The following is a 14078-nucleotide window of genomic DNA, read 5'->3' as shown; positions in this document are numbered from 1 at the left end:
CTGTACACAGTACACATTAATTCTGCTTAACCGTTTCCCCAATATTTTTTTTTTTTTTAAATATACGTACTTATCCTCAGTACTAAAAAGTTGTTTTCATGATATAAATCAAAGTAGAAAATTATGATTCTTAGTGTACGCTTTAGCACCACCAATTAAAGGACTTAAAGGATTCAAGTTTTCTGTTACTTTCTTTTTAAATGATCCCATCAAGTAAATGGAGCATTTTAGAAAAATTTTCTGTTGAACAAAAAGTGTTCAGAAAGGAAAGAGTTTTTTATTTTTATTTTTATACCTTTCATGAACATGAAATGGTATATTAACTTTGGTCCGATGTTTGTAACGTTGATAAATATAGAAGATAGACTCACCATTAAGTATACCGAATTGATCAGGGCGACGAACTGAGTTGATCCGTCTGTCCGTCCGTCCGTCTGTCTGTTTGAACGGAAACTAGTCCCTTTTGGCCATTTCTCCCTTAATTTAGAAAGTATAAACGTGAAACTCGGTGATATATATTTTAATATATCATAGAAGATTTTCTGAAAAAATCACTTTGATCGGAGCTATATATAGTATATATCCCATACAACCGATCGTAAAGAAAAATATTTGTTGCTTCACGCTCATCCAATTTAAACTAAGTAGCATATCTTTTATTGGAGTATCATAATGTTTGTTTAAGGTGAATCGCATAGCTTTATTCTGCATTTTTTGCAATTTATCGATTTGCGAATCTTTCATAACAAATAAAATTGTAGAGCAATATAAAAAGTAAGGTTCAACAACAGATCGATAAACTTTAGTTTTATAGTAATTACTTAAGTTTTTGCAGGTTCTTTGCATAAACCATATTTTAGTTGCTATTTTATTTGTTATATAAGCGACATGGGCGTTGAATTTTAATTTACAATCTATTAAGACATACCTTAGAATCTACGTTTTCAATTTCTGAATTATTTATTTTGAGAGTACCAATATCGGAAACATTCTTTCTAGTTATTAACATGTATTTAGTTTTTTCGATATTAAGTTTAAGTTTGTTAGCGCACAACCAAATATAAAGGGCATTTAAGTCACTTTGTAATTTATTTCTTAAATCATTTTCGTTTCTACCACTTATCCAAATTAGTGCATCGTCAGCAAACAATTTTATTGAACTATATTTCAAAATTGAATTAATATCATTAATGTAAATGTTGAATAGAATTGGAGCGAGGACAGAGCCTTGTGGAAGCCCAACCCTAACATCCACTTCATCTGACAACGATGAGCCAATGATTGTTCTTTGCTTACGGTTGCTTAAAAAACTTTTAAACCAGTCTAGTTCTAATCCTTGAATGCCTATGTCTGATAATTTTTCCACTAGTATTTTTATATCTATGGTTTCAAAAGCTCTTTTAACATCAACAAAAACTGCTAAAATCGACATTTTATTACTAAGATCATCTTTCCATTCAGCTAAAACCATATTTAAGGCTGTTTCACAGGAATGATTTTTTCTAAAGCCTGATTGTTGATGTATAAGTATCTTATTTTTTTCTAAGTACTGAACCAATTGGTTCTTTACCACAAGTTCTAAAATTTTTTCATCGCTGGGCAATGAATTTATGGGCCGTAACTCCTCTGCTTTAATAGTATTTTTAACTTTCTCTATAGGAACAATTGTTGAAGTTTTCCACATACTAGGCACTATGCCACTACTTAAACTTTCATTTAATATTTGATCGTTCAGATAGAACGATTTTTGGCCATTTCTCCCTTAATTTAGAAAGTATAAACGTGAAACTCGGTGATATATTTATTTATTTATTTATTTATCAGTCTACAAATTAAACAATTATACAGACCAAATATACCGACACTTAAATCTCAGATGTAATACGCGATATAAAAAACATAAGCAGTCATCAATTTTAAAGTAATATTTAAACAGTATTGAATTAAACGCTTGACAATTTCAATTAAAAACTTAGAAGTAAGCAAAAGATAAAATGTTGTAAATGTGTTAAAATGTACTCATGAAGGAGCAAGTAAATAATAATTTATGAAATTGACAATAAAGCAAATTAATAGTAGATAAAATATATACAGAATAGAATTTATACAGAGTAAATTTGATTGCATACATATAAAAATAATGATCACAACGCAGTTTTGCAAACAAGTTTCAAGTAACTGGTACTTCAAATTTGGAACAGAGGGTTGAACAGTATATCACGGTTTAGCGTTCTTTGCTTCATTTCGAATTACAAATTTAATGTAGTTAAAAGGTATTTTTTAATACCAAGAAACGAGTCGCAGACGTCTAAATTTTTACAGTGTTTATTAAAATCACGACATAAACAGTGAAGTGGTTCGTGCATTTCATAATTCGACCTGTATGTAGCTACAAAAATTGATTGAAAATGTCTAGATGGCCTAATAGGAACGTTAAACTTAATTTCACCAAGCAAAAATGGACTATTTATTGACCCTCTTATTAATTTAAGAATAAATAAAACACCAAGCATCTCCCTGCGGCTCTGCAATGTGGCAGCTGTATTAGTTTTAACCGGCTGCAATAGGGGGGAAGATTTTTAGAAGGATCCCATGGTATGTATGTATGTAAGTGTTTTAAAGCGAAAAGCAAAAATTGTTTCTGGACCGATTCCAGCTTGTCAGAATGAAACTGATAACGCGGATTCCAAATTATTGAAGCATATTCCAAAGTAGGTCTGACCAATGATGTAAAGAGTTTTTGTAACGTATGGGTCATTAAAACGTTTAGATCAACGTTTAACGAAAGCCAAAGTACCTTTAGCGCTTTTCACGCAAGATTCAATATGAAGTTTAAAATCGAGTTTTGGGTCCCTTGTAACGCCTAAATCAATAAAATTAGTGACTTGCTTGATTACATAGTCGCCAATAAGATAATCATGGGATTGGAAGGACTTCCTTGTAAAACACATGAACTTACATTTAGGTAGGTTTAGTGATATGGCGTTTACATTACACCAGTCACCAAGACTATTCAGATCCGCCTGAAGACATGCCCTATCCACGGGTGAGCGGATAGGCATTGCAAGTTTGACATCATCAGCGTACATCAACGGCTTGCAGCTCTTCAAAACACTAGGAAGGTCATTAATGAACAACAGGAACAAAACCGGACCAAGATGGCTGCCTTGAGGAACACCAGAAGTTACGTTTATGAACCGAGACCAACAATTATTATTTGTTTTCTTTCCTTCACATAAGAAGAAACCCAAGATAGAAGCAAAGGAGGAAATCCTAACCGATCAAGTTTGAATAAAGGTATAGAATGAGAAACTTTATCAAATGCCTTACTAAAATCAGTATAAATAACATCAACTTCACAATTAGTCTTAAAACTGTTGGATACAAAGGTTGTAAACTCGAGCAAGTTGGACACCGTTGATTTACCCTTGCAAAAGCCATGTTGTGAAAAGTCAATTAATGAAGATACTCTAAAAGCAATCTGTTTTGTGATAATCAATTCAAATAGCTTAGGAATAGTGTTGAGTTTGGCTATTCCCCTATAATTTATAACACACATTCTGCTTCCATTTTTATGCAGTGGTATAATGAATGATTCTTTCCACTTCTTGGGGAATACCCCTTGCTTCAGGGACGCATTAAACAAACAGGCTAGAGGTCGATATAAGTATCGAGCACAAGATTTCAGCACTACCGACGGAATTTGATCCGGGCCACTAGAGTAAGAAATTTTTTGATTTTCCAGATGAGTTAAAACATCATCAGTACATATATATGGGACTGCCTGGGAATCCAGAGGAGACAATCTGAAAGGATAATTCGATGGCGGGTAGTCATAGGTGTTTGAATAAGTAGATTCGAAGAAATCCACAAACAAGTTAGCAATTTCGAAGCTATCGTTGGAAATCTGATCATTTAGCTTCATGGTAGAAGGAAACCTTTTTATCCTCCTTTTTGAATTAACAAAGCTGTAAAACGACTTAGGATTGACAAAAATTTGGCTTTTAATCCTACTGATATAGTTCCTATAACAAATTCTGTTCAATGTGTTATATTTGTGACGTAAAATTGAGTAGGCGGCATAGTCAGTCCTTGATCCAGAAAGTTTGTAACGTTTGAATGAACGTGTCTTCTGATTTTTTAGGCTTTTCAATCCTTTAGTGCTCCGAGCCGATGATGATATAGCAGTGGTTTCGGTCGTAGGTATGCATTTTTTAAATATTCCGTATAGTACATTATTAAAATGGGATATACTCTCATCAATATCCCCATCGTGCTGAAGCCAATTTATTCTCGATACTTCGAGTATTACTTTAGACCAATTGGCTTTTCTAAACAGAAACCTGTGAGGGGTCTTTCGCACTACGTTGGAGGAACGCTCAGATAAATTATGAGATTCCATAAACATCGCGAGAGCAGGATGATATACATCTTCAGGCAGGGCAAGGGGATCGCATCGATTTACAAAACAATTTGAATCGTCTGAGAAAATTAAATCCAAGCATTTACCGAATTTATTCTGAATGTTGTTAATTTGAAAAAGTCCAACATCTGCAAATTCGTTTAGGAAATCATAGTGGATAGCGCGAGAAGAAGTAGGAACTAGCTTCCCGTCGATAAGACTCCATGACACACATGGCAGATTAAAATCGCCAAGTACAGTGACAGAATCACAGGCCCTGGCAGTGCTGCACACAGATTTCAATTTTGAGGAATGATTCAAATATAAGGAAATGTCAGATTGTGGGGGAATGTAGTTGGCTATAAAATATTTGTAGGTTGAAGAAAGTTTTACTCTCACACAAAGAAGCTCAGCATCCTCAAAGTCAGGAAAATGTAGTTCCTCCGCGGAAAGCCTAGTGTGAACGGCAATTACCACACCTCCACCAGATCTGGCCAGTCGGTCTCTTCTAAACACTTGAAACGAACTCGATAAAACTTCAGCATTAAAAACTGTTGATTTTAGCAAGTAAAAACCAGTAAAAACGAGTACATCATAAGAACTCTCATGACTCAGTAGAAAAATTTCCGTTAGTTTGGTATTCAACCCCCTAACGTTCTGATAAAATATACTAAGTGAGATATTATTTACGTTTGATAAGATATAATTTAAGTTTGTACCACTTCTGGAGTGTTGCCTGGCAAGTTTTTTGATGCATTTAAAGTAGCGCGGTCACGGTTCGACTTTCTAGTAAACAAATGCACCACAGAGTGTTTCGGTCAGAAAGTAGAATCGAGTACCCTATCAAAAAATTTGTCAGGAACTAAGATTCTGAAAGAAGAGATCTCTCCCAGACTTAAAATTAAACTTATCAACATTAATATTGCTGTTAAGTTCAACACCAAGCTTGGAGCATACGTAGTTAGATATATCAGCTTCCGTCAGCGATGCGTGGAGCCGTGATACAAAAATGGACCTACGGGGGGGAACATCAGTCACCTCCCTAGGAGCACCAGGTGCTAAAGCAACCGATTCAGAAACAGGGGCTGTGATTAGGGCTGCGAGTGCGGTTGTTGTTACAGCAGTCGAATCCTTACCAGAATTGGGTTGAATAGCAGGAACATTAACAGCATCAGAATCATCAGCATTAACAGAATTAGTGCTGTTCCCAACAGCATTCGCTTTGTTTTTCGAAGCTGGAGTCTTGTTCTTACTAGACATTGCAGTCGAATAATTAGCAGTATCAACAGCATTAGCAGTATCAGCAGCATTGGCATTTGCTACAGTAGATTTAGATTTATTAGCAATTACAGCTGGAGCCGCGAGCTGTTGTGCATAAGACATATTACTCTTTTCATTATCTGAGTTAGCAGTATATATATTTTAATATATCATAGAAGATTTTCTGAAAAAATCACTTTGATCGGAGCTATATATAATATATATCCCATACAACCGATCGTTCAGATAAGGGGTTTTTTGCCATTTTTATTTTACTATTTGTCTCGTTATTGGCTGTTAGTCTTTAGAAAAACTGAAATGTTTAGTTGAGCCCAAGGCCGGGTTTTCTTAAATAAAGCACTTGAATGTGTATTTTATTTTGTTTTTATTTTTCAATATTTCGACTTCAGTCTGAAGTCATCCTCAGGACTGGAAATAACATAAAACATAATTATTAAAACCAAAAAAGGCATCAACAAACATTCATTACTTACATCTTAAGCTACGCTCATAGTGTACCTATACAAGTGTGTTAACTAAGCGATAAACGTCAAAACTACAAACAACCTCGCTCACCTGATGCAAATCTCATGTCTTGAGTTGCATTTTTGGTACGTAAAGATACTTCAAGCTGAGTTGCATTTGATAGTTTAATAAAACTTTGTAGTATTTGCAGATGAAATAGGATCAAAAAATTCAGCATCTAAGAAATTACTATTCAGCCAAGTCTCAATGATGACAAATACATTATACTCCAATAAAGATCTAAATAGGCGCACATTTTCGGTCTTGCTTCTAAGGCCAGAAACATTTTGAAAAAAGATATTGATATATTTGCATGGCATGTGATTGACACTATGAACTAAGTCTGCTGTTGCAGTTTTGCGTCCTTTTGAAAAAAAACGGAACTGGCAGATCGTCACATTGACTGGCCATAACTCAGGCATCAGAACTTTATCAAAGTGCAATTCATCTACACCAAGTTTAAAATTTACATATTTACGGTTAATCGACTCCGACTCCTTAGCAAGCTTGCAACACTGCAGTTGATGCTTATTTAGATTAGTATGTTTAATCACATACTCAATAATATCCTCAGGTTTGAGCGAGGATAAAAAAGAAGAAAGATGAAACCATCTGAAACGAGCAGCTACCCAAAGTTCAGTAGACACAGAGTAGAGCCAATCACGCGCCTCCGTGAACGCCTATGATTGTTATTAACATTATTGTTGTTGTTACCGACATTGTTGTTGTTGTTGGCATTCTTGTTATTGTTATTATTATTATTGTCATTAGGCGAGCTAGGTTGAATGTCCAATCCCGACGATGTACTTGATTGCATATTAGGATTCCCACCACTAGCAGTAATATTTAACTCATCAGGGTTAACAGCAATCGCAACAGGTTTTTCCTTAAGTGTGCGCTTCTTTGTAGATTTTGACGCTTTAGCATTAGCAGCATCTGATTTAACAGGATTCGTAGAAGTATAAGTAGCATTGTTAACATCGTCAGCTGAAGAAGCCAATGCATTCACACTGTTAGCAACAACAGAGGCAAATGTTTGAGCACCAGTCGAAGCAATAACAGTCCCATCGGCAGAAGGTACGTTGCTCACGATAGCATTATTAGCAGACATTGCATTACCCTTAGTAACATCTGTTAAAGAACATGTATTTTGCCCACTCACATCATTTGACTGTACGGATGGCCAAGTGCCGTTGACATTGCAAAAAACAGGTGATAACATTGTAGATATAGGGTAAACAGAAGATTTAAAAGACAACGGCAAAGACGAAAGCGCAGCTGTAGCAGACCCATGGTTATTGTTGTTTGTATTTTCCATCACACTAACACAGGATGGACTGACGGCACTATGTAAGAATTGTAGGCCATTAGCATTGTTGATGTTATCACTGTTAAAGTTTTGAGGTTGCTTATCTGATTTGATAAGCGATTTCAGCCCCTCAACTTCCTTCATCAAATCCTCGAATTTAGAGCTGAACAGATCTTTTAAAAAATCTATGCCAAGCTTTTGCCTAGCAGCAATAGAGTATAAAGAAGATAAAAAAGCGCTCAGGCAAGTTAACACACCCTTGACATAAGTATACGATGTTACGATTAAGCTTAAATAATTTCACATCATATTCTGAAATCTGGCCATCACAACAGTTTCTATGAAATCTTTTTTGGCAAAAACCCGAACATGGCACAACAAGTGAGTCATTTCTCGCAAAGCCTTTATTGCACTTAGCACAAAAGTCATCCATTTAAGAAAAAATTTTAAAGAAAATCACGGAGCAAACGAAACACGTCTATACGCGACGAAAGCCGGATTTAATTATTTATTTTGAAACCCTCTTTCCCTAGGCTTTTAAGCATCGGCATGGCTATGCCGTCTGGGCCTACTGCTTTGGATGGTTTAGCATGACCGATGGCATCCTCAATCTCTTTGGCGGTGATGGTCATTGGTGAATTTATGTTTATGTGCGTGTCTGTTGGCCCTCCGTCTATATTTTTCGACCGTAGAATGCATTATATATTGTCGGCAGAAAGCGCTCCCGTATTTTTTCGCATCCGACAGCACTTTATCGCCAAAGGCGATGGAAACTTTGTTATTGTGCCTAGACGGATTCGATAGGGACTCTACGGTGGACCAAAGTTTACCTACACCGGCAGAGAGGTTACAACCGCTTAGGTGCTCCTCCCTTTTCGCCCACTTGTGTTCATCCACAAGCAATCTTCCTTATTTGGGGGTCGCCGGGATTGAGCTGTCTTATGAGGTCACGTTCTCTCGCTAAACTTGCGGCCTCCGCCGGGCAGTGGGGCCGAATTTCGGAAATTCTACCGGCGGGAATGAAACGAGCCGAGGCGGATTCAATGACCTTGCGGAAAGCACGCTCCCCTTGGCGGGCATCAGTCGGGATAGGGAGGGCAGCAAAGCGGTTGTCTGTAAAGGATTTGTATTCGTCCCACTTTCCTTTTTTAAAGTGAATGAATGTGCGTTTTTCTGTGACGATGAAGTCGGCAGAACGCTCGAGCTAAATAAGTATAGGCAGGTGGTCGGATGCCAATGTTACCATCGGCTGCCAGTTGACGCAGTTTACGAGTTGTGTGCTCACGATTGAAATATCCGGCAAACTGTGACAGCTTCCAGAGCTGGTGAAGAGTGAAATCATTTGCTTTTTGAAATTAGAATTTTTCTACAATCAGTATTTCAAAATTTTTTCTTTATACGAGAATTATGCTTTCATTTTTTTAATTCTGCAATCATGCAGAGAAATAAGGATTTCATACAGCACCGCATGCAATTGAAAAGAATTCTAAATCAGACTGCAGAAATAAATATACTGAAATCAGTCAGTGCACTCAGGTGATTTCACATTTTTGGTGTGTGAAGTCATGCATTCAGTACCAATCACTTACTACAAAAATGCGCAAATATTATCTAAAATAGTACAAAAAAATTTTAAGTTCCTTTTTATGAAAGCTTAGTTTTAAAAATTGGTTTAAAAAAATTTTGTGAAGATATTTACCGTGCGAAGATTTAAAACAACTTGCTCAAAAGCATTGAGCATGACAATTTTAAAATTGTCGAGTTATATTGAAAAAAAGTATCGTTCCTACAAGTTGAACATTCCTGTCTTTCATATTAAATTTTTTATTGGAGTTCCTGATATAGCGATTTTTTACTTGGGCATATTTAATTAACCCTCGGAGCCCTTTAATTTCGTTGTCACATCTTAAAAAAAATTAAGCTAGATGGAAAATAAATGCTAATAAAATTTTCGAAAACGTAAGATTTTACAGCTGTGACACCCCGCTCCATACATAGAAATCTTAAATTTTTTATTTGAACCTTTAATTTTGTAAAGTTTGCATTATCGGTTTCAATCAATTTTTTTCCCGTGATCATTTTGATACATGTATATCTTTATTTATCTCGATTAGTTACGATGCAGAGTGACAGATGAAACCAACTTTCTCGGTCTCCTTCTCTCTTTTCTCTTCTCTCAAGTTCTTATCATTCTTCTTCATCCCTTATTGCCTGTCCCAGAGGGTGGTATGTATTTTCTTCTAGTCCCAGTCCCAGTCTCAGGCCGTTCTGGTCTACTTGCCGGAAAAAAGGGTCGTAAATACTAATATAGGCAAATTTATATACCAAATTTCATGCAAATCGTATAGGACCTATGTAAATAGGTATGTGGGTTTTATTAATTCATGTCTTTATTTCGGCTTCGCATACATATTTATCAGTTTTGCAAGGTTGATGCGACTAAATCGAATATCACAATGGAAATTACTTTAGAGCTCTCAGCAACGGCTGTCATTTGATATCCATATTACCCACACATGCTAGGGGTACTGGGGTCCATTTTTCGGCCTATATCTCTAGACCGTATACGTCGATCGCAACCAAAGCTATGTAATAACCTCCGCGTGAGGTATACGCAACTTGTGTGAAAGTTTGAACAAAATCGACCGACGCATCTCTTCAAACACCGGCGACCAACTAACACACATTTTAGCCTTTCTTTTTATACTCAGCTGAGCAGAGCTCACAGAGTATATTAACTTTGTTCGCATAACGGTAATCCGTAACGGCATGAACTAATCGAGATAGATATAGACTTCTATATATCAAAATAATCTGGGCGAAAAAAGAAATTTATTTAGCCATGTCCGTCCGTCCGTCCGTCCGTAAACACGATAACTTGAGTAAATTTTGAGGTATCTTGATGAAATTTGGTACGAGAGCTCCTGGGCACTCATCTCAGATCGCTATTTAAAATGAACGAAATAGGACTATAACCACGCCCACTTTTTCGATATCGAAAATTTCGAAAAACCCTAAAAGCGCGACAATTCATTACCAAAGACGGATAAAGCAATAAAGCTTGGTAGGTGGATTGACCTTATGACGTAGAATATAAAATTAATAAAATTTTGGACAACGGGCGTGGCACCGCCCCCTTTTGAAAGAAGGTAATTTGAAAGTTTTGCAAGCCGTAATTTTGCAGTGGTTGAAGATATCATGATGAAGTTTGGCAAGAGCGTTACTCCTATTCCTATATGCGTGCTAAATAAAAATTAGCAAAATCGGATGACGAACACGCCCACTTTTTAAAAAAAAATTTTAAGTCAAATTATAACAAAAAATTGAACATCTTTACAGTATATAAGTAAATTATGTCAACATTCAACTCCAGTAATGATATGGTGCAGCAAAATACAAAAATAACAGAAACTTTCAAAATGGGCGTGGCTCCGCCCTTTTTAATTTAATTTGTCTAGAATACTTTTAATGCCATAAGTCGAACAAAAATTAACCAATCCTTGTGAAATTTGGTAGGGGCATAGATTCTACAACGATTACTGTTTTCTGTGAAAATGGGCGAAATCGGTCGAAGTCACGCCCAGGTTTTATACACAGTCGGCCGTCTGTCGTTCCGCTCGGCCCTTACGACGATAACTTGAACAAAAATCGATATATCTTTACTTTTACTTCACGTATTTATCTGAACTCACTTTATCTTGGTGTAAAAAATGGCCGAAATCCGACTATGACCACGCCCACTTTTTCGATATCGAAAATTACGAAAAATGAAAAAAATGCCATAATTCTATACCAAATATGAAAAAAGGGATGAAACATTGTAATTGGATTGGTTTATTGACGCAAAATATAACTTTAGAAAAAACTTTGAAAAATGGGTGTGACACCTTCCATATTAAGTAGAATAAAATGAAAAAGTTCTGCAGGGCGAAATCAAAAGCCCTTGGAATCTTGGCAGGAATACTGTTCGTGGTATTACATATATAAATAAATTAGCGGTACCCGACAGATGATGTTATGGGTCACCCTGGTCCACATTTTAGTCGATATCTGGATTTTGGAGATATCTCAATGAAATTTGGCACAAGGATGTATTTTTGTATTATATTAGACGTCGGACCACTAAAATATATATCTCCCATACAACCGATCGTTCAGATAAGAAGATTTTGGTCATTCCTGCCGCAATTTAGAAAGTATAAACGTGAAACTCGGTGATAGATATTCTAATATATCATAGAAGATATCCTGAAAAAATCACTTTGATCGGAGCTATATATAGTTATATCCCATACAACCGATCGTTCAGATAGAAAGATTTTTGGCCATTTCTCCCTTAATTTAGAAAGTTTAAACGTGAAACTCGGTGATATATATTTTAATATATCATAGAAGATTTTCTAAAAAAATCACTTTGATCGGAGCTATATATAGCATATATCCCATACAACCGATCGTTCAGATAGAACGATTTTTGGTAATTTCTCCCTTAATTTAGAAAGTTTAAACGTGAAACTCGGTGATATATATTTTAATATATCATAGAAGATTTTCTAAAAAAATCACTTTGATCGGAGCTATATATAGTATATATCCCATACAACCGATCGTTCAGATAGAACGATTTTTGGTCATTTCTCCCTTAATTTAGAAAGTATAAACGTGAAACTCGGTGATATATATATTTATTTATTTATCAGTCTACAAATTAAACAATTATACAGACCAAATATACCGACACTTAAATCTCAGATGTAATACACGATATAAACAACATAAGCAGTCATCAATTTTAAAGTAATATTTAAACAGCATTGAATTAAACGCTTGACAATTTCAATTAAAAACTTAAAAGTAAGCAAAAGATAAAATGTTGTAAATGTGTTAAAATGTACTCATGAAGGAAATAGTAAATAATAATTTATGAAATTGACAATAAAGCAAATTAATAGTAGATAAAATATATACAGAATAGAATTTATACAGAGTAAATTTGATTGCATACATATAAAAATAATGATCACAACGCAATTTTGCAAACAAGTTTCAAGTAACTGGTACTTCAAATTTGAAACAGAGGGTTGAACAGTATATCACGGTTTAGCGTTCTTTGCTTCATTTCGAATTACAAATTTAATGTAGTTAAAAGGTATTTTTTAATACCAAGAAACGAGTCGCAGACGTTTAAATTTTTACAGTGTTTATTAAAATCACGACATAAACAGTGAAGTGGTTCGTGCATTTCATAATTCGACCTACATGTAGCTACAAAAATTGAATGAAAATGTCTAGATGGCCTAATAGGAACGTTAAACTTAATTTCACCAAGCAAAAATGGACTATTTCTTGACCCTTTTATTAATTTAAGAATAAATAAGACACCAAGCATCACCCTGCGGCTGCAATAGGGGGGAAGATTTTTAGAAGGATCCCATGGTAAGTGTTTTAAAGCGAAAAGCAAAAATTGTTTCTGGACCGATTCCAGCCTGTCAGAATGAACCTGATAACGCGGATTCCAAATTATTGAAACATATTCCAAAGTAGGTCTGACTATAGTTTAAATTAAACTATATATTTTTAAAATTTTATTTATTATTTATTTAAATTTTTATATTAATATTTAAAATTTATAAATTCACTGACACTGACATTTTCTTTTTTGAAATCATATTCTAAAATAAAGTAATTCAAAAAATAAAATATAAAAATAAAGTATTTTTAAATAAGGTAGATAACTCTACATTTACTCCCCCTCCAGTGAGAAGAAATATTTATTTTTTTAATGTGTATAGTAAGTACTGTAAGAATTTTGTGTTATAAAGTTATGTTGTTGAGGTTAAAAAGAACTTAATAGTTGATTGGTAAATATTGTCAATTATAATGATGTATTTGAAGAACCTAGAATGAGTTTGAATGAGTGTTGATGGCAACTTGTGTGCACAATTACTCAAAAATTAAAAACTTGTGTTATGCCGAATATATGTTCAATATATAATTGTACTCTGCATAATGTATGTCCAAGTTGTTGATAAGGAATGAAGAGTTGATTCCTTAATTCGTTTGAGGATGATATGAAATTGTCAATGATTCGGGTCATGTTAATGAGTTTAATATTAAGTTTTTTTTTTTAATTTCAATATGAAAGAATTGATATTTAGAAAATATGTCGATAAAAATTATTTTAAAAAATCTTTAGAGATATTTTAAAATTGTAAAAATTTGTTTGATTTTATTTAAAAAATCAAAGTTATTGCTTGTTTTGTAGTATTTTGTGTTATTTTCGAATTGATAATCAGGTTATTATTTAAATATGAATCTCGTATTTGTATTGTGGAGTTTGTATGTCGTTGTTATAAAATGATGTTTGTGTATAAATACACATTTTTGAAAATTTATTGGAGAAGGAGTGCACATGATTAAGCACTAAATGAAACTACAATTTAGAAAAATTAATTACATTTTTGGACATATTTAAAAATTTTATAATCATTTGTATTAAAATATAAATGGAATATTTTGTTTGTAAATTTATTATTGTGATAGCTGATGTTTTATCTGAGTATTTTGTTCATAATATTTAAG

General features: G+C 34.4%; 1 protein-coding gene across 3 annotated transcripts in view; it reads left to right on the top strand.

Annotated features, from left to right (window-relative positions):
• Positions 1–14078, top strand: part of LOC137236834 (transcription initiation factor TFIID subunit 12-like) — a 173960-nt gene that overhangs the window by 17745 nt on the left and 142137 nt on the right. The window lies entirely within an intron of this gene.

This window comes from Eurosta solidaginis, chromosome 1 (assembly GCF_040869045.1).
Source record: "Eurosta solidaginis isolate ZX-2024a chromosome 1, ASM4086904v1, whole genome shotgun sequence".
Classification (NCBI taxonomy): Eukaryota; Metazoa; Arthropoda; class Insecta; order Diptera; family Tephritidae; genus Eurosta; species Eurosta solidaginis.
The sequence above is the reverse complement of the archived record's forward strand: the minus strand, read 5'-3'. Positions and strand labels throughout refer to the sequence as shown.